The following is a 22,714-nucleotide window of genomic DNA, read 5'->3' as shown; positions in this document are numbered from 1 at the left end:
CGACACATGGCAATAAACTAACAACACATTCTGGCACGTGTTGTGTGGATACTCTCCCTGCCCATCTCATTGCACTTATAAAAACAGAGATTTACAATTCAACACACAACTGAAATAAAACTAAAGAACTCAAAAGGACGGATCTTTCACTCATATCAGAGAATTGTGTCTAGAAAATACAAAACAAAGTTAAATGAAACATCTATGAACAGAGCCGGGAGCTGGTTTTACCAGCTGGTCCCCGATCCAACATCGGCCACAGGTGACAGGGAACAACTCACAGAAGTCAGTGTTATTCCTCTTGATAAATTCTTCAGGCATCGCCTGTTTCATTTATGAGTCAGGGGAGCCAGGCCACAGAGGGCCTGAGCGAAGAATTTACTGTTCTGTGAAACTAGAAATTAACGTTCCTGCCTCAACTTCTTTTAATAAGAAAACAATTTTTAAAAGCACTCAGATCAAGCCTACTTGTTTACTATACTTTAATTTTGGGGGTGAATTTATATAAATCCAGTAGTGCATTCAAAAATAGATGGAGAAATAGATAAATAACTAAGACTTGAAAAAAACATATTAAAGGTGAAATGCAAGGTCAGTTGAAAGTCAACCATCCAAAGCCAGAGCTGCTCATGTCACTGACACTTGGGGAGGAGAGATGTGTGTCAAAGACAGTAAATGTCAAATGTACTGGGACCCATCAATCCTTTCTTAACAATAAGGGAATATTCACCGTTGACTTAGACTAAGTCACTCGTCTGGTGATCCTGGCAGCGAATGTCAGAAAATGTTGCCCTCCACTTTATCTGTCACTGACACTTGACCACAGTGTTTTTCTTTCTTCACCAAAGAGAAAGTCAACGCAGTAGAGGAGGTGGGGCTGTCAGGGGAATGATGGGAGAAGATACACATTTTAAAGGTGATGGACTGCCCCCACTGAGTCCATACACTCACTGTTCAGAACATTTGGGACAGGTTATTATTATCCTAGCGTGATTCAGAGAGGACTCACTCCTTCCCCTAACTTGGAAACAACTCGAAAGCCTATGACATCCCATCCAGGGGAGACGTATCTGGCTGTGCCCACCCAGGGGTCTCTCTGATATTTGGATGAGCATTTCTTCATTTCTGCAGCCTGAAAGATGCAACCAGAGAGCTATTTATAGAGGAAGGGGAGTTTTGATTGTCACTGAGTTGGGTTAAATTTTGCAGGCGTCCCTATGATACTGAGTAGGAAGAGAATAAAGTAGAGATTCCTCTCCACTGCAAAGCAGTCTTTGGGAATTTAGGAAGGTGGGGAAAATATGCACAGACCTATGATGTTCCATGGAGAAGGGACAGGTATAAGAGTAATGCCCACATATCCTAAGCTTCATTTCCCCCAGTAAAAATCAGGGCCAAACATAGAGATAGCAATTGCCACTGGAGCTCAGAAAGAGCACCCCCTATGTGCGGCATGAGCAAGAAGGGTTTCACATAGTCTTGAAGGCTGTAAATGATTCCATTAGATAAACAAGGGTACTGCAGTTTGGAGGCACAAGCTGAGCAAAAGGTACATTTGGAGAAGAGTGAGCCAATCAGTCTGGCCCCATCAGAGAGTCTGTGTTCTCAGACTGTACTTTGTCCCTTTCGTCGGAAGGAAGAGACGTAGGCAGAGGAAAAGTGAGGGAACACATAAGACACTGGTGTTCTGGCATTAACAATAAAGTGTGCTCACTCAGAGACAGCGAGCAGTAATGAGCTACAGTCCCTGGAGTGCACTTAAGCTACGAGCATCCTTTCTATGAGAGATCCCTTCATGTTATATATCACCAAGAGTCCCACCTATGACCACAAGTTCTGCTTGCCATGTCTCTAGGCATTCTGAAAAGGACAAAAAAAAGACCTAGCTGAAAGAAGTTACAATTATTCTTGACATTTTAGAATGCACCTCTGCTGAGTTCAGAATGTTCCGTCATAGGCTTTAAAATGTGAACTAGTATATAGGAGAAAGTCTGGCCTGAGGTCTTCTTTTGAAACAAGAGCTCACCTGTATCCATCTTTGCCCCAAATTCAAACAGATTTTAGCAACTAATTGAAAGGTCTTCATCTTACCCCAGCAAAAAACATCAGTAACTCCTTTTACCTTTATACTGGTTAATTTATGGTTAAGAAGTGAAAGGGGGAAATATGGATTTTTTTTATTTTGTTTTGTTAAGAGGCTGTAATGAAACGTGTCACTCAGGCTAGCTCTGGGTGCAAGCTTAATAATGATCCATGTTCTTCTTTATAGTTGCCTTCATTCTCCAATTTTTCTTTAAAGGGCATATATTACTTTTCAAAAAAAGTGGTCAAGAAAAGAGAAAGAAAGAAAAATATTACCATTAGTCTTGACCTTGAAAAAGGAATGAGATTAAAACAGAAAGGCAAAATACCAGTGTTAACAGTGATTGGCTTCAACAAGAAAGTAAGTGATGACTTTTTCTTTTTTCTTTCAACTCTTCTGGTATTTTTCAAATTTTATACAAAGAATAAGTATTTTTAATTAAAAAGTAATTTGAGGAACAAAGAAAATCCGGAAAGAAAATGTTGCCTTATTCAATGTTAGTTACCTGGAAATCAAGGGAAAGACTAATTATTTAACTGGAAGAAAGCTGGGTAGACAGGTCCCGCAAAGCTTATTGGAGACAAATGGCAACAACTAAGAAGCATCTACATGTGGCCAGCCTTCGTTGTTAGGCAGATCTCAGCATCACCAAACAGTGTGGATTTGAAGGCATCCAAAAGACTGGTCTCCAAATTATCTGTTCTTTCCTAAACGAGCACCCACACCAGCCTGCTACTGTCTCTCGTGCTCTTACCATTAGAGCCATTTCTTCAGCTTCTTGCACCGTGTTCTCCGGAATTGCCATTTTAATCAAAATGGCCTTGGGACTGGGACTAGCAGCCACTGGCAAATCAGAAAGGCTGAAGCTGCCACGCAAAGACCCCAGCCCTGGACCCCCACTACCACGCCAGGACTTTCTCTAAGTCGTAGTGAAATCTTGCGCGCAATCTTTGACTACATTTGAAACCAATTCCCACTTCTGTAAAATGAAGGGGTGAGCTTAGAATTCCTTATGAGATGTCATAGATCTAAATTCTGTCAGCATAATTTCTCAGTTCAGATGGCTGTCACCTTGAAAAAACAAAGAACAGTGCTGAGGGAATAGATAATAAGATGGACACGTGTTCAAGAGGGGGAATAGAGGGAAAAGGAAAGATTCAGGAGCCTGGGATATTTCTGAGGATCCTGGTTAGCACAAGAAAACTAGACCTGGGACTTCTCTGGTGGTCCAGTGGCTAAGATCCACACCCCCAATGCAGGGGGCCCAGGTCCGATCCCTGGTCAGGGAACTAGATCCCACATGCCACAACTAAGAGTTTGCATGCCACAACTAAAGATCCCTCATGCAGCATCAAAGTCCTGCGTGCCGCAACTAAGACCTGGCACAGCCAAATAAATAAATAACTATTTTTTAAAAAGAAAGAAGACTAGACCCTACCACATGCCCCCAAAGGAGATCATCTCCCCAAAGAAAAACTCTACCCACTTAAATTTTTTTTCTGATTCAGTCTTGATACTGAGTCACGAGCCTCAGTTTAATATCTAATCTCAAGAGACCACTGTATGATATGAGGGGGGTTTTTTTAAGTGACTTATTTTCTGGAGAACCTACTGAGAGTGATCATCCTATTAATATTCCTATAAAATGCAGATATGAAAAATATGTGGCCATTCTGCTGCATGTTTACATGAGTGAACTCCCAGCTCCCCTTCAGTTGATTGACAGAACAGGGCAATGTGGGGTTCTTTCTAATCACAAATTCATCACAAATGAGAGTGAGTAGAAAACATACACATAAATAGCAGGCTTTTCTGTGAGGAGAAAGGAAGGATTTATGTATTCTCCTCTGTAGGAAACAAAGAGATTTATTAATGTGGAAGGAGAAAGGCAGTACCAGTTTAAAGAGGAATGAACCAAGGACAGGAGGAAAAGAAACAAGTGTTTCCCTACCAGATGACCTTATTATTTCAGAAAGTGATATGTTCATGTTTTGAATGTATTTTATGCCGCTACACAGTTATCTTTCTAGAGAACTAATTCTGATAACCTGAAATGATCAACATGGCATAAAATAAATCCTGCAGCTTTTAACTAGCTTTGGACCACTCTCTCGGACTTACATCCAGCCTCTTACTGTGTGAATGGCAGCATGTTTTGCCCAAACGTTTAAAGTTTGATAGTACCAAGTCCTCCTTTTCATTATCAAGCTTCCGGCCCTGATTTGTCACAGTCCTGCGGGTTAGGCTTCTCCCCAGCTAGATGAATTGAATTGTAAAAATTACTCAGTGGAAACTGAAAGCCTAAAATGAATTGAGATGATTCATTCTGGAGCCCCTTGCTATTTTCGGACTTTTGGACAGAATTGCTGGCATTCAGAAGTAATATAAGCCAGCCTGACTTGACACCTTGATTTGTTAACTCAGAAAAATCCACAGTCAGTCCCACTCTGGATTCATGTGGAATTCAATGATGCAAAGGTGATCGAGAGGGAAAAAAGTTGCCACATCACTTTTAAAGTTTTATAAGCCAATTTATCATCTGTGCTTTGACACAGCTAGCCCAGCAATATTCTTAAAGGACTCCCAAAGCAGATTACTAAGAATAACAGAATCAGTAACTCATATAGCCAGAATTTCTTTTAATTTATTACACATTTTAAAAATAGGCAAGCCAACCATTCCTCTGAAAGTAAAGTCTGAATAATAGATCAGTGAGCACCTGACCAAACAACTGAGCTATAAGGTCAAAATCATAGTCAATCCTTAAAGGGAAAAAACTGATCAACCACTTACAGGATATAGTTTGAGTAGTACTTCCAGGAGTACTGGTGACTTCAGACTGTTTTGTCCATACTGTCAACAGTGTCTTCCCTTGACCAACCTGAATATTTATAAGATGGTAAAACAAGACCCAGTATAAGGTGTTGGCCACCATGAATTGATTGACAGAAGCACTAATCCACAGACCACAGGTGTGATTATAAGCCCTCAACAATTCCTCAGTGTGCCACCAAACCTGTAAGCCCAAACCTCCAAGTTCGCAGCACCATTTAAATGCCCTCTGAAGATAGCAGTGCTGGAAATTTTATTTGTTTGAATAAAACATTATTTATTTATTTATTTAACAGCAGAGTAGGATTTATTGGTGGACATGAGTAAGGAGGGGACATCACCAAAGCTCTCATGAATGCAGGGCCCAACATCTGTCCAGGGGGCCACAATTAGGAATGTATTTGACCCCATAGCCATCTGGGATGAGCCGCCTTTCTGCCACCATGTTTTCAAATTCATCCACATTACATTCAGTAAATCCCCATTTCTTAGAGATGTGGCCAGGGAACTTGAACTTAGCCCTTGTGTAGGGCCTCAATCACATGTTCCTTGTTCTGTAGCTTGGTGCAGATGGACATTACACCTTGGCCAATGTGGACCCTGGCCACTGTGCCCTGGAGCTTCCCAAACGCATCGTGCATACCTGTCTGGAGCCTACACTGGGGACAGCGTGAGGCCATACATGAATGTCCACTGGAAAGGGCTGTCTCCAAGGTCCCTAAGGGCAACCCATAAAGGCAACAGGCTGCATACACTACTGAGGACGTTGCTGTTTGTAGCCATTGCACACCAGACCCCCAACAGGGTAGATTTTTTTTTTTTAATTTTTTCTTTTTTCAAGTGATCTCTGTTTTTTGAAGTGTACCCAAAACATACCAAGAGCCAAAACTTGGGTTGGTTTTCCCAGCACTCATAACAGTATAGATAGCTAACACCTATAGAGTGTCTACATGTGCCAGGTACTCTTCTCAGTGGTTTGTGTATGTTTAACTCATGCCAACTACATCTGTCTCATTTCAACCACATTCTGGCACTGGGTTGATTGTTAAGACAAGTAGGTAAAAGAGTCCCTGCTCTCTGGTCTTTGGCCTTTAAAGGGCTTTACTCTGTCCCTCTTCCAGCAGGGCCCCTCCCCATTTAGGCCACAGAGTCCAAAGAGCCAAGAGAATATGCCCACCTGGAGCCCACATTCCCCCTTTAGACAACACTCCTGGTGTTGAGACTTTAGACTCTCAGCCTAGACAGCGTGGAGCCTCCTTCCCAGACCTGAGCTTCCTCTTGCCTGGGAACGGGTCGTCACTGAATGGATGTGTTGAACTGGATGTGAAGAAATTCATGATTTAATTGATCAGTTAACACAGAAACCTTAACGCATGGGTTTTTGGAGATCTCTTCTGATTGCCAAGAGAATTTTTTTAACCTCCTGATTTCATATTCGTTTCCTGGAAAGGTGAAGCTGTCAGTTAAATTCCAGTTAGGTAAGGTGTCTGATAAATTACACTACAGAAAATTGCAGTCAATGGACACAGGTTTGTGACAGTGGCATTTTCTTTGAGAAAAAAAAAAAGGATTTTAAATTCTTAAACACTTGGTTTCTTTCAGGAAAAAAGATCCTCTTCCAATAACGTTTAATTTTGCTTTTCAAAAAATATACCCAGGGCTTCCCTGGTGACACGGATTCGAGCCCTGGTCTGGGAAGATCCCACATGCCGCGGAGCAACTAGGCCCGTGAGCCACAATTACTGAGCCTGCGCGTCTGGAGCCTGTGCTCCGCAACAAGAGAGGCCGCGATAGTGAGAGGCCTGCGCGCCGCGATGAAGAGTGGCCCCCGCTTGCCGCAACTAGAGAAAGCCCTCGCACAGAAACGAAGACCCAACACAGCCATAAATAAATAAATAAATAAAATTAAATTTAAAAATATATATATACCCAGCATTTTCAGGTGGCAGACAGAATAATTAACCAAATCTCCAAATACCTTTCTGTTCTCTGGCCTCCTGTGGCAGATGTAGTATTTCATCTCTTAGTTATTTCAGCCAGGGTCCTTCCTGATTGTTTTATGGAACAATGATTACATCATGTTTATAGACTATGCCAGCCCAGCACAGTGCAAACTTTTTCTATCACATCCTGCACATACAAAGAATCAATGGGTATGCTTGTTGGATACAAAACCAGCTAATGGGCTGCAACTGTGAAGCAGGAAGCTTTTTCAAGAAAACATATAAATAACATCATTAGTAGAGGAGACTGTATCTCGTACAGCAAGGCTGGGTGTCTGCTTTTCAATCCATAGACTTTAAATAGACCCAACGGTTCCCTTAGTCTTCAACTAAGAAAAGCTCAGGGTGCAGAGGCCAGCATCCCTTGTTTGTTCCATCACTATGAGAGGCAGCAGCAATCCAGTGAGGGAAAATGCCAGCAGACTATCATGTAACTAGCTGTACTCAAATATTAAAAATGGGACTTTTTTTTTGCTTTCTTGAATTTGCTTCAAATCTTGGAAGCTACCAGCTAGTTTATATAAGCACCAGCCTAGGCCAGATTCAAGCACAACCCCCATCTCAAGTTGCTGGGATGACTACCCAAGCACATTTGAGAGGAGAGCTTCTCACCTGGGCAATTTTGCACCCTAGAGGATATCTGGCAATGTCTGGAGACATTGTTGCTTGTCACAACTCAGGGAAGGAGGGGAAGGTGATACTGGTATCTAGTAAATAGTCTACAATGCACAGGACAGCTCCTAACAGCAAAGAATTACTCATCCCCAAATGTCAATAATGCCAAAGCTAGAAACCCTGTTCTAGTGGGACAAGGGCATGACAAAAATGGTATCTAATGCTTCAAACTTTGAAATTTAAATGGCTTCCTCTCTCAGGTGTTATTACCTACACACACCAAGAAACACTTAGCTTGCTTATCAGCCAGGCTGGGACCACACACACTGAACTTGTGGGTGGTACAGAATCAAATATAATTCTGTGCTGCTGTATGACACCTTTCCCTATGGAGATCAAAATGCTTTTCAGAAAGAGTTATTCTATCGGGAGAGGGAACTGGGTGTCAGAGGGAATCCTCATTTCACAGATGAGAAAACAGGAGGGTAGGAGAGGTCGTCATTTGCTCAAAGTTATTCAATGAATCAGGTTCAGAGCCCAGGAAACTAAGAGAGACTTGACATTGGAGAGAATTCTGAAAGAATGTAAAAGGACAGAAAAGTACTCTCCGCTGGAGACCGTCTTGGTGGCACAAATTTTTTCCACATCCTGAGCCCCTGGTGTCAAGAAAGGCAGGGTCTCCTGTGATGGGCAGCTAGTGGTTCTCCCCAGAATCAGCAGCTCCAGAAGAATCCCACAACCCCTCCCTGCCAGCCAAAGAGCCCTCACCTGACAAACCCAATTCCCAGGGCTGTTCTCCTGATGTTTATACTGTCAAATGATTTAATAGACTGCAGAAATGAGTTGGTCTGTTCGTTAAAATAGTCATCATAATGAAAAAGATGGACGGCTTCTGCCCTTATCCTCTGTCAGTCTGTCACGTCCATGGACCTCTTTCCTATCAATCACCGTAGTATACATTATGTAAATTCCAAAGATGAAATGTCAGCCTATGTATCTAATTGTTCTTGTGTGCCATATGGGAAAATGACTGGTGGGCCCTGCTGTTCCCCTTTACAACCAACATTAATTGGCATCTTTGTTATCTAGCCATGGAGATCCTGATTGGAATGATTTTAAGGCTCTAGTAACCCTTTCAACAGGAAACGTGATTCAGGCTGATTCTTACTGCATGAAAAGAAACACAGAGAAATCTCAGAAACTTTATGACCCTAGTAACATTTGATCAAGAACTTTCACGAACACAGAGTCATGTATTACATTTGTTGACCAGGTAAGAGAGGAATCCAAAAGGCTTGGAAATGAACATTTCTGTATTACCCTGCCCCCCCGCCAAAACAGAGGAGCCCTATAGAAAGAGGGGAAGCGTATTCCCAGATAACTGTAGAAAATGAAGTGCAGGGGTCATTTTCTCCCACTAATTACTGGGCTACTTTGGGGAACATACATTTTGTCCATCTTCAGGGACAAGATCATGAAATATCAGTGTAAGAATGGATTTTAGAAGTCATCAAATTGAGCATTCTACTGGGGCATGATCCCCACTTAAGATGTCTCCAACAGTAAGCTTTATGTCTCTGCTTTGATATTTCCTATGAACAGGTATCCACTGCCTTACAAGGTTCCATTTAGATGAGACTAACTTAAAAGCATAAAAGATGCAAACTCTGAAGTATCCCAGTGCACCCACCATGGTATAGACAATAGTATCAAAAATTCCCAATTCCTAAATACAAATTCTCTGTCCCACTTCTTAAAGTGAAAATGATACTGAAGCTACCTTCAAGTCCCTATAGAAGTAATCAATCTTCTTGTCTCATTTTCAAATATACACAGTATATAAATTAACTTACTTTCATCCCAGAGGACAAGGAATTTTTAACATATCCTGTTCTGGGAGAAAAGATCTCCCCTACCTCAAATTATGTTCCATCCTATCCTACATACAAAAAGCTGTGAGTGCAATGGTAAGTGCAAAGCCAACTACCAACATAAAACTCAGTCCCGAAAATTTCAAAGTTCTAGTTGATTCCATGTTCAAAATGGCCCATGTAGTTATTGGAGGAAAATGGCTACATGTAAAGTCACCACAACTAATGAAGTGAGATAAACAGCAAATGAGACTACCTATGATATCTGAAATAAAAGTTTATTTTCTCATGCAAGATAAACTGGAATCATTGTATGTACAGCTGGAGGATCTCGTGCTCCATTTAAACATGACTTCAGATATGAAAAGAGTTGTCTCTCTCTATCCTATATTTACTCTAAAGATGGATAACAAGAAGCTACCATATTGCCCCTAGGTTTTCCCTCCTTGTTTATTTAAAAAAGTGCAAGCAACCCATTGAGGTTAAAGAGATAACATTAAGGAATGCAGCTGCAGTGGTTGTACAGTAGATGACTCTGGTTTGTGCTTAATCTAGGGTCCCGTTTAAAAAGAGCTTTTCAATTTTAATTACAATAAAATGGGCCCTGGAAGAAAATGCATCTCCTCCAGCGAGGATTGTATTCAGCTTGTTCTCTGTAATTTTGCCCATCACACTGCTGGCTGTTGCTTTTTCCGCAGCTCTTTAATGGTGTCTAAATTGACCAGCTCTGTTGCCAAGGAAACGGACAGGACAATGCTAATAGAAGCTACTTAGGACACAGTGTGAAAAGCTTAGAAATAAAATTGTTTGACATGAAAGGCACCGTGTCAGCAGCCAGGCAACTCTGTTAAAGGCTGCATAAGCAGAAGATGGTTATATGTCTCCCCCTACTCTTTCCCCTCAAAATCTCTCCTAGAAAATGGATTCTGCCCTGGGAGCTTGGACAGCTTTTTCTATCAGAATCACTTTGCCTTTCTAACTCAAAGCAGAGAAAAATCTTCATGTTGTGGTTTCGAAGCACCCAGAATAGACTTCAATTTGTACCCATGGAAATGAGCTGCTTTTTTTTTCTTCTTTCTAGCAACCAAGTCCTCTCCCCTCATGAATAAATTGCAAATATTCTTCTGAATTTTCTAAGATTGTTAATTAAAATCCACTTGATTTAAGCTGCTTCTCCCATTTTGCACTCACAAACCATAAATTATGGAAGAGGTCAAAGAATGAATGGCAATTTGACATGAAGAAGTTGATTTATTGCTTCAGAAGGAGTTTTTTACCAGATGTGGCAGGAGTCATAAATTAAATGCTAAATGTTATGTATTATTATGCTTTCAGGAATATAAATGTGTCTAAAATGCTATGCAGGTGGAATGATAAAAATATGAATCTACTCTCCTGGCAATTTTAAAAGGCCGTTTAAAGCTGTCAAAAGGAAAATAAGCTGAAAAACTATCTAGATGAGGCCCTCAAATGCCTTTTACAGCACTCCCCTGGTTTAAAAAAGTAACTCTTTCCTGTGATATACTGGACATTGGCCTGTGGTGGCTTGGGTGGGAAAAGAGATAAAGAATTCTTTCATCTGGAAAAAAGAGAGAGAGAGAAAGAAAGAAAGAAAGAAAGAAAGAAGAAAAAAAAATGATCCAGAGAGCTCTGTGCTGCTGTGACATTATGACATGAATCCAAATCATTATTTCTCATCCACTCCTCTATAGATGACCATAATTTAATTTATCAAACCTCATTTCAAAGCCAATCTGGACAGTGATAGAAAATTTGCCTAACTTCACGTAGCAGCTGTAGTGGTTATAGTCATTGAGCTTAAAATATAAAAACAAGAGAGGATTCAGGTATATGAAAGCTTGGAGCGGAAAGAACAGCAGGAGAAAATTTCACTAGGGAGCAGAAGTCTTAAAGGTAAAAAGACTCAACTTTGGGTGGCAGTCCTTTCTGACTTGGAGCTGAGCAGTAGAACTAAAGGCAATGGCTCATTATCAGCTAATGCCTGGGCTTACAGTCCTTTTGGACACAAATGCGAAAAAGGTGGTTGGTCTGACTCCTGCTTCCCTATCTTAGCACTCCATCCCCTTCTCCCAATTCCCCACCCATCCAAGGGCAAGACAAGCATAGTCTCCATTCATTCAGGACTTCAGCTGAGACATTCCATTCAGGCATGCTTTTTCCAAATTTGAAAATCACCTCCCTGTCTAATATGCATTCCAGCCCCACGGAGAATATACAGGCAATTGCATCCTTGACTTGCCAGTGTTATCCACCATGGTTCATCACTAGATACACTTGCCGTCTGTATCCTGCAGGGCACTGGTGTGAGAGACAGGAGCCAGCTGCATCACGCATGGAACAAAGCCACACAGACAGGCAGTGCATTCACTGAACAATGTTCTGAAGAAAAGAAAGGGTCTCACAAGCATTTGGTGTTCTGAGGACGGCTGCCAGATTTTTAACAAATAAAAACACAGAATTCATAGTTAAATGTGAATTTCAGACAAACAATGAATAATTTTTTAGTATAAGTGTGTCTCTTGCAATACTTGGGACATACTCATACTAAAAAAAGTATTCATTGTTTATTTAAATATAAATATTTTAAAAATCCTGTATTTTATCTGGCAACTCTAATTCTAAGGTAATACCAACTAACTTAAGTTGATCGCTAAATTATGTCAGCTATAGTTGACAGCATCTTGATAAAGAAGGTCTCCATTCCATGGCCATCATGCAGCCATCACACTTCTGTTCCAAAGAGAATAGTAATTATAGCTGTTCCCACCACCAAATCAACAGAATCATGGCTCAGAAATAGTGTGGAAAAAACTGAGTCAGAAAATTAAGATAATGCTCAAAGAGTGCAGGAATAAAAAAAGATCTACTTATACCACAAGATTTCCAGATGCCGAGCATATTCTTCTGCTCCTGAACAACATGGCAGTAAATGACCAGGCACGAAAGGCAATACCAGGTGGGACCAGGAAATACAATGGCAGCCCCTCTCAGCCTGTGTCCTGGTATCTTTTCTCACCATCTTAAATAAAGGTCATTATGACAGACCTTGCTCAGCTGAGACCTTCTTGTCAATTCCAATTATATTCTATATAAATAATGCCATTTCACCAAAACCTAACAATAGCCATGTGTTCAAAAAGAAACTTTTTGAAAGCTGAGGAATGCCTGCCAAGACAACTTCACAAAATCTCATCGTTTTAGTGTCCCAATAAGAAAAAGATAAACTTCATTCTCAAAAGCTCTTCTCTGTTTCTCAAAACAGAGAATTTCCAGATGACCCAGCCATTTTGTTCCCAGGTTTATACTCAAAAAATTTGAAAGCAGGAACTCAGATAGATATTTGTACCCCAATTTTTATAGCAGCATTATTAACAACAGTCAAGAGGTGGAAACAACCCAGGTGTTCATCAACAGATGAATGGATAAACAAAATGTGGTATATCTATACAATGGAATAGTATTCATCTATAAAAAAGGAATAAAGTTCTGATACATGCTACAACACAGATAAACCTTAAAAACGTTATGCTAAGTGAAAGAAGCCAGACATGAAAGGACAAATATTGTATGACTCCACTTATATAAGGTATCTAGAATAGACAAATTCATAGAGACAGAAAGAAGTTACCAGGGATTGGGGGAAGGACAATATGGGAGGGTTATTGCCAAATGGGTACAGAGTGTCTTTGGGGGATGATGAAAAGGTTCTGGAAATAGATAGAGGTGATGGCAAAACATTGTTGCTTTAAAAAAAGTGCCTCTGCTTTTGGCCTCCTCAGCATCTTCAAACCCCTTCTCCTTTCTATACCCCTATCTTACACTCAAGGGCTCTGGCCACATCTCACCATTGCCACAGCAACTGTGGCCTCCCTGTCGGTAAATACAGAACAAGACTGAGTATTTAATTGAACTAAAACAGTTACATCACAGGGCTCCCTTTCCCACAATCAGAACCAATAGAAAAAGACAAAAGATAGGTCCCCAGGTCCCTGTTAAGGGAACTTGAGAATATAGTGGGAGCAAAGTGTCCATGAGCTCTCCTATCTATGCCTACTTGTACCCCTGACTGTGACAGCACCTCATGCTCTCAACTGGCTGGGACTCTGTCCCATGTACCTCTTCCCTTGGCTGACTATATTCTGTATCCTTTCACTGTAATAAACCGTAACTGTGAGTATAATAGCTTTCAGTGAGTTCTGTGAGTCCTTCTAGCAAAGTATCAAACCTGAGGCTGGCCTTGTGAACACTCAAATTTGAAGCTGCTATCAAAAGTGAGGTAGGTCTGGGAATTCCCTGGTGGTCCAGTGGTTAGGGCTCTGTGCTTCCAGTGCAGGGGGCATGAGTTTGATCCCTGGTCGGGGAACTAAGATCCCACATGCTGCACAGTGCGGCCAAAAAAGAAAAATAAATAAAATCTAAAAAAAAAAAGTGAGGTAGGTCTTGTGTTAAGTACTTAACCTTACACAGGAAAAATACATTTTTTTAAAAACCCTCTTATTAATCCCTCAGAGAGATAAAGAAGATATTGTATCCATGAAAGAGTAAAAAGATCCATAAAAGGGGTATTCAAAGAACATATAATATGATTTTTGAAATTAAAATTAATGACATAAAAATAGAAAATCCCAATAAAAGAAAATCCCAGTAGAAGAGATTGCTTTGAGGAAAATTCCCAGAAAGTAAAGCAAAAAGACAAAGACTGAAAAAGATAAGAGAGGAAAAATAAGAAAAGTAAAGGATTAAACATCTAAATAATAAAAGTACTAGAAGGAGAGACAGAGAAGACGGAGGGGAAATCGTCACCAAAGTGAAAAGGAAGGCATACATTTTCAGACTGAAAGAGCTAACTAAGGAAAACAAGCAGTTGAGGAATATGGATGAAAATAGTTACGTCAGGGCTTCCCTGGTGGCGCAGTGGTTGAGAATCTGCCTGCCAATAATGCAGGGGACACGGGTTCGAGCCCTGGTCTGGGAAGATCCCACATGCCGCAGAGCGGCTGGGCCCGTGAGCCACAATTACTGAGCCTGCGCGTCTGGAGCCTGTGCCCCGCAACGGGAGGGGCCGCGATAGTGAAAGGCCCGCGCACCGCGATGAAGAGCGGTCCCCGCACCGCGATGAAGAGTGGCCCCCACTTGCCGCAACTGGAGAAAGCCCTAGCACAGAAACGAAGACCCAACATAGCAATCAATCAATCAATTAATCAATAAAAAAATAAAATCTTTAAAAAAAAAAAAAAAAAAAAAAAATAGTTACGTCATATGAAATTTCAGAACACTGGGAACAAGAAAAAAATGATTCTACAAACTTTCAGAGTGAAAAGAAGTAGTTTTCATTAAAATTATGTATAAATCAGCAGTTTTAAAAAGCCTTTCAGTTTCTTAGGGAAAGGGTCTTCTACTAGTCAATAAGGCCATTTAAACATCATACACATAATGACAGCAATTGCTAAACAATTAGCTATAAAAATTTCATTATTTCATAATGATACTCAAATAAAAGGAGAGAGATAACATTTGATAATAGAAGAGGTTTCTAAGGCACCACTCATAACTATGAAAACTACAGATGGTTCTCAACTAAAGATGGTTTGATTTGCAATTTCTTGACTTTACACTGGTGTGAAAGCAGTAAGCATTCAGTAGAAACCATACTTCAAATTTTTTATTTTGACCTTGTCCTGGGCTGGCAATATGTGGTACAATACTCTCTCATGAGGCTGGTCAGCAGGAGTCAGCCCAAAGTCAACCACGTGATCATGAGGGTAAATAACCAATACACACTTACAACCATTCTGTTTTTCACTTTCAGTACAGTATTCAATAATTTACATGAGATATTCAATACTTTATTATAAAAATAGACCTTGCCCAACTGTAGGTTAATGTAAGTCTTTTGAGCATCCTTCAGGTAGGCTGTGCTATGCTATGATCTTTAGTACCTTAGTTGTAGTAAGTACATTTAGACATATGATGTTTTCAAAGTACAATGGGTTTATCAGGATATAACCCCATTGTAAATTGAGAGAAATCTGTAGTAATTAAGTGGAAACGATTATCTTATTCTGCTATGAACTGTATAGCCCTCCTAAATGAGGAAGAGTTCACCAATCAGATTTTCAACTAATATAGGAGTAGGAACGATAGAATTAGAAAAATCACCATCTTACAACTTCTATAATGAGAATACTGATTTAGACAATCATCATTAATGGATATTAAAACCTCTAGGTGAAAAATTATGGAGAACTTTACAAAGAAGAGAGGGTACTTCCACTACTTCAGTCACTGCTCCGCCTTAGAATAACTAAAAGTGGCAAACTCTTATCACTTTTGGAACAATGTTGGAAAAACAATTGATCCAGAATCTAATCAAGGATTTAAACCTAACTTCTGGTCTATAAGAAATATGAGAAATAGAGAAACCTACTACAAGAAGGCAATCAACCAAATCCAGAACATGGGACATTCTTGTTATTTTAATAAAAGTCAATGGTATGGGAGGGTGGGAGGAACAGGGAGGGATATGGGAGAAGAGGAGACTTTGGGGATCAAAAGAGACTTCAAAAATATAACCACCAAATAGAGTAGAAATATTTTGGATCTTGATTCAAACAAAGCATCTATAAAAGGTATTTATAGACAACAAGAAAACACTGATTATAAATTGTTTTAGTGTGATATAAAGGAATTACTGGTAATTTTGTTAAGTGTGATAATGACATTGTAAGGAAATGCCCTTTATTTTATTTTGAAGATTCATTTTGAATCAGTTAGAGGTGAAATGAGATAATGTCTGGGGCTTGTTTTAAAATACTCCAGCAAAACAAACAAAAAAGTAGGTGGAGAGATGAATGGAGCAAGTAGGCAACATGATGACAACTGCTGAAGCTGTTAGTTTTTTGATGAGTACATGGTATTTCCCTGAACTCTGCTTTTTCATATGTTCAGAAATTTTCATAATAAATTTCTGTCTAAAATTCTGAAGGAAATTATAGCCAACTGAGAATTCTAACCTGGCCAATTTTTTTATTAAGTGCAACAATAAAATAAAGATATTTTCAGTCATGCAAGATATAAAATAAATCATCTTTCATACAGTTTTCTACTTTTTTCAGGAAGCTACTGGAGGCTATACCCAGTCAAAATGAGGGAATAAATCTATAAAGAGGAAGATCTTGGATCCAGGGAACAGGGAATTCAATACATGAGAAAGTCAAAGGTGAAAATGAGGGAGGTAAAGTAAAATCTCTGGATGACACTAGAAATAGTAATTAATCCAGATGAGTAGGTACCCGAGGGCTCTAGGAGATGTTTGTTTCAGAGACAAAAACTGAAAAATACCAGATGTGAAAAAACATATACAGCATAGATTTACATACTGGTGTGGCAGAGTTTGGGATGGAATTAGTGTGGAGTCCAAAGAAAATCTGCAAATGTATTTTTAAAAGATAATCTAAAACTATTTTTTAAATGTTATGCAGGATAGCAAAAATAATCAAAGTATGTTACATGTCTCGGGCATGAATAGTTTTAATATAGTCACGATAATGTAAATACAGAATATTGATCTATCCAAAATTATGATTAAACTATATTGGGAGGATGGAAAATAGGAAGGATCCATGTACAGAATAGGACTGGAATTTAGAAAACTAAATTCTCATCTTCCAGAGTGCAAAGTCAATAGATCATTTTCAAAGCTAAAAGTCAAGAAGTAGTAATAATATCATGTTAAATAGAATTATGATAGTAAATGCAAAAAGTGATGTCCTCTAGGAAGGTGAGAAACAGAAGGTGTGCCATGGATATGCTGGTTTTACTAACAGGCAATGTAGAAATAGCTGACTCTTCCAACTGTATACATGTACGCAACTTTGATTTAAAAAACTTGAACTTATTTTAAAAGAGTAATATAAACCTATTATTAGAGATACGGTGATAAGTACCAAAACAATCAACTAAGAGTTGAAAGTGATTATCTCAGAGGAATAAGAAATGTGCAAGTCTAGCTTTGATTTTAAAAATTGAAATTTAATAATAAAAATACTAATGAGTCCTTCTGGAGACACCTTGGTCTGATGAAGTAAAAATGGATCTGATCAGGAGGGAAAGGGTTTTATCCTCTTTCAATGTAACAGAACAAGCTAATTATTCCTACAACCAAAGTAATGTTTTCCCCTTCAGGGAGAGCCTTTTTATTTCAATTACACATATATTCACTAACAGGTCCATAAATATTTCTAATTAGCCTGTTTGCTTCCATTTTATAAGACTGCTTTCAAATTAGCACCCACATTCTATAGAAATGGAAAGAGAGTCTTGGAAGATTGTAATTTCCCTCTCAAGGAAGGAAGAAGGAAAACAGATTGCATGTCCAAAAAGAACTACTTATTAGATTCAAGCCACTTATAATGTATGTCACATGGAGCAACATACCTGTCAAATGTGGATAGAAAGCTAAAAGTGAGTAGCAGTTTCAACCAATTATTTTCAGGTGTTCAAGCAAACGTGATAGAAAGGTATAGGAAAAGCATTAGGAGAGAAATAACATGGTGTTCACAGCCCTCCTTCCTCAGGCTGTGATCTCATCTGGCCTTTCCTATTGAAGAAACACCACAGGGAGCTCTGCCATGACCCAAGAATGGTCCTAGAAATCAAGGATTCAAAAGTGCATTAGAGTCTCGAAAGTCAGATGAAGTTAGCATTAACCATATTAGACCACACAGGAAATATGCTTCATCTAGAGATGCCTATAACCTAAAAACTGTTCTATAAGTTACTATCATCATCATCATCATCATCTTCATCAACACCAATATCTTCATTACAATTTTGGAACACTGCTGAGTGGATATGGCTTAAAAACTGTAAAAAAACCACAAAAAAAACCCAGAATTTTGACACTACAGGAGATGAATGGAGGTAAATAATCTGAGGCATGTGTCAAAGTAAAGATGAATAGAAGCTTTGACATGGCATGTGATTGTTCAAAAAATAATAACTGCATTTTTTACTAAACGCTAACTATGGACCAGACACTGTGCTTGACAGTTTACACACATTATCTTTAACAATTACAATTCTGAAGAGGTGGTGTTATTAGCCCCAAAGAAGCTCTGAGACTCAAAGAGAAGCAATGAATTCTGCAAGGCCCCATAAATGATAATCGTGGAAGCTGGGTTAAGTCCTTTCCGTCTGGGTACAAAGCCCTACCACCTTGCAATTCTTCTTCACTTCCACTTGGATAACACTTGACAAATAATTTTCCCCGTGAACTTTTACAAACATCATTGTATTATCACATAGCCCTTATTATATAGGAAGGACCTATTACTCTCAATTTTCAAGGAAAGAAATCTTGACTTGGAGAAAATGGACAATTAGCCCAAGACCACATGGCTAATAAGGAGCAAAGGCAGGATTCCACTCCAGATGGTGGTGTTCTCAACCCATCACACCATTTACAAAAGATTAGGACCAATGCCTATCCTTATGTGGAAGTTCTAAAATGAACCCATTTTTAGGTTTAAAATAAGACGACCATATATAACTTATCCCAATAGGGAAACTTGTGAGGATGAAAGGGGTGCTATTAGTTATAATGTTGAGCAACAGATATAAAGCAGCCTATCCCAGGTAAGCCAGGGACCTATGTTCACTCTCTCTAGAGAAAGTGCCCTAGTCATTATTCCCATGGAATCATTCTTCCTTGACAGAGTGGGGAAAATAATTGCTATATGCCTCAATTTAATCATCAGGTGAGGAAGACCTTTTGGAAGAAGCAATGCATGTCTCACGCTCTATTTGCCTTCAAAGTTTAGTGGTTCACCATTTTCTAGAATAAGGGTCAGCAAATAATAGCCCATTGCCCAAATTCTGCTCACTTGCCACCTGTTTTTGTAAATAAACTTTTATTGGAACACAGCCATGCCCACATTTACGTATTGTCTGTGGCTGCTTTTGTGCTACTGCAGCAAAGCTGAGAAGTTGCAACGAAGACCAAGTGGCCAACAAAGCCAAAAACATTTACCATCTGCATCTTTACAAAAAGCATTTGTCTATCCCTGTTTTAGAAGATAAAATCCAAACTCTGCAGCAGGCATATAAGGCCCTCCATGATCTGGTCCTGCTTCTGTTTCAGCCTCATCCCTCCTCCACTTTGAACATTATTCTCATTCTCATCACCTGCCTACTTGTTTAAAAGCTCTTTTCACACTCCTCTCCCTGTGTTTGGAGTGCCCCAGTTCTCACCTATTGCTTCTGATGAACACTTACAGGTTGTGGTGAGGATTAAGTATTGTGAGGATTAAGGGCTTAGAAGAACATCTAACACACAAGGAAGCACTCAGTTAATGTACTTTATTACTGTTATTATTATTGTCATATTTTTTGCAACGTAATTTTTAAAAAGTCATCTGACTTCTCCAATTTTTCATTTTGTCATCCATAAAAAATAAATAAATAAATCTATTACTGTGTCCTACAGAAAGACTGGCACTCAAAAGTGTTAGCAAACCGTAAAGTGCAGAACATACAGGTTTTAATATTAAAAGATTTAGTTGTTCAGGATTTTCCCTCATTGTTTGTTCACACAACCCAAACACTGACTACCCGTACAAAAAAAAGGGAGATAAATCAAACAGCTAAAGCCAGAGTCTGAAGAGCTATTTAGGATTACTTTTGACACTGGTATTAACAGTCTCAAACAGAACATCAGTAAGCCCCGTAGTAGCTCAAAAGATGGTACCTGGAAACAGCAGAGTAACCTCCTTTACAAACTATTGCAGCATCTTCATTATTTATAGAATTTTGGATTTATGAATGGTTTTTTTACCATCTTGTTTTACACTAATTCCAACTTTTCTCTCTATATTTGTGCAACTGGACACACTACTAGTCATCGAGTTTACTGATAGCAGGGGGAAAAGAACCACATGTTAAAAACACACACCACGCACACCAAATGGATCTTTAATTTTAGGCTGCCATTCCTTTCATTGAGCTCTTCTCAGGGCTTCCTGCAGTGTGAATAATAACAGTGTCTGGCCTGCTTTTTTCTTATAGATGCATGAACTGGCACTGGAAGCATTCATCAGAAGCAAAAGGTTTTCTCAAAAGAGCTCACTGAGAAAAGGGCTACAGAAGTCTGAACAGGAAGCCATATCACACAAATGTTTATGCCAAACTGGTCTTAGGCACCAAGCACTTAACACTTAATTTTGTAGTTAATAACACTGAAACCTAAAAATGTATAGCGATGTGTTCAAAACCAGAATCTAATTTTATGCTAAGCTCAGTTGTCTAACTGCAAATCCATGTAGTGACCATGAGATTAACATTGTTATGGGCAGCAGTAGTGCCTAAAATTATTTTCTTTCTACAGATAACAATACAGAGATTCAGAGAAATTAGGTAATTTATTCAAATACAAAGTTGGCCAGTTTTTAAACCCAGGTCTTTTGTAAAAGAGATATGTTCTGGGATGTGAGCAGGGGCCCACTCAGAGATATAAGACCTCCGTGCGAACCCAAAGCAGCCAACTCTTACCTTGCTTAACTTCAAAAATGTAACATAAACTTGTCATTTATCACTTTAAAGTTTTTTTTACACCAACATGATTGATTTTTGACCAAATTAACATAAAGCCAATTAACATTAAAACCAAAAGAGGTTACATTCCACGTCTAAAGGTCACACAGTCAAATCAGATTTTTCCAACTCAAAGCCCAGTATTCCAGTCAGAACACACACACCTATGTTACAGAGATTTCCCATTGTTTTTGACATTCAAAGACAGACTTAGGTAAATGTCTCATTTGTTTAACTGTCCTGGGTTCATCTTTTGTTTTGTTTTCCAGCTAGGTATTTTATAAATAAATCTCTCTCAAGATTTAGAGTCACTGAAATTATATAAATCTTACCAGTGAAAGTAGGGTCATCTTGCTGATTCGTGGTTATGAAGTTATGATCCTCCCCTCCTTTTTTTTATAATGTGACTTCTGATCTTTCAGAAAAGCCACAGCTTGAATCACATTTATAAAAAGTATCACTAAATTATACCATTTCGGCAAGAAAATCAGTTTAGTAACTTATGATCTCAGTCTCTCCAACTTTTCAGTGCCCATTAATTCTATAATTTCATGATTTTTCCCTGCATTGGGAGAGATAAGGAAAGGAAAAGGAGAGAGAGAAAACACAAACCATACCATGATTTTCTGAGTAAACTGAACAAAATAATGTCACGAAACTGGGTTACATCCCATTAAAGAGACTATCCAGAGCAATAAAACAGTCTATGAAGAAGCTAAAAAGCTCCTCCATGGTAGTCAAAGGGGAAAGTAGGTTTGAACCTAATGGGATTTTATCTCTGAAGTGAATGCACAGTTATAAGCAGCCAAAGTGTTGGAACACTGTTAAGTGCCAAATCTGCAGTGCAGGCAACGTAAGAGCAGCCTTCAATTTCTGAGTGGCAAACATTATCCTTATAGCCCAGATATACATCTCTTGCCTCTTTCTCTCTCCTTCCCTCTCTCTTTCTCTCTGTCTCTCTCTCACACACACATACACACACACACAAATGGAATGCTGCATCACCAACAACCAGAGTTATTTGGTGACTATTTTGTTGATTGCTTCATAATATTTTAAATTATGTAAAATTCATTGGGAATATCGTTTTTGTCATCCTTTATGAATAACTGAAAAGGGAATTTGGAAGGAAACAACACAACCCCTATATCTTTTTTGTGCCCTAGGTTTCCCTCATCCCCCCCAATCAATCTGCTTTAGTCAAGAACTGAAGTGACAATTTGTACTATCTGATCTTAAGTAGTAAAGAACACAATGAATTTTTACTGAACATCACCAGGCTACATCCTACTTCTCTACCTTAGGAAGGGGGACCAGGAGTGGGGGTGGGAAAGGGATAGATAGAGGAGTTACGGGCCTCTCCCAATCAACAACTAAATGCAGTACACATATTGGGGGTTTTTTCTCAGCGTGTAGCCCGGCAATGGTGCTTTTACAGCACTAAGAAAGTTGCTGGCCATGGACTACCACCACTACCAATTCCCTCCACAATTTACTCACATGTGCTCTGATGTTCAGGCCACAGTTCTGAATTCTACGTCTATCAGCTATGGGTAACATCCCTTCACAGAGCTACTCTGCTTCCAGACACACACAGTTAACTAAACAAAATTCCATATGGTCCAATATTTAAAAATCACATATCATCCTACTTTGGAGAGATTGAACTTTGCATTTTCAGGAATAGTGTTAACATCTAC

The 22,714-nt window shown here is 39.2% G+C and overlaps 1 non-coding gene across 1 annotated transcript; it reads right to left on the bottom strand.

Annotated features, from left to right (window-relative positions):
* Nucleotides 1–5,616: 5,616 nt before the first annotated feature.
* On the bottom strand, nt 5,617–5,748 carry LOC114235878 (small nucleolar RNA SNORA70). Its single transcript, XR_003621954.1, has one exon. It is a non-coding gene; the product is annotated as a small nucleolar RNA SNORA70 (small nucleolar RNA).
* Between the last annotated feature and the right edge of the window lie 16,966 nt (nt 5,749–22,714).

This window comes from Balaenoptera acutorostrata, chromosome 10 (assembly GCF_949987535.1).
Source record: "Balaenoptera acutorostrata chromosome 10, mBalAcu1.1, whole genome shotgun sequence".
NCBI classification, from domain to species: domain Eukaryota; kingdom Metazoa; phylum Chordata; class Mammalia; order Artiodactyla; family Balaenopteridae; genus Balaenoptera; species Balaenoptera acutorostrata.
Note: the sequence above shows the minus strand (reverse complement) of the source record. Positions and strands in the feature narration are given on the sequence as shown.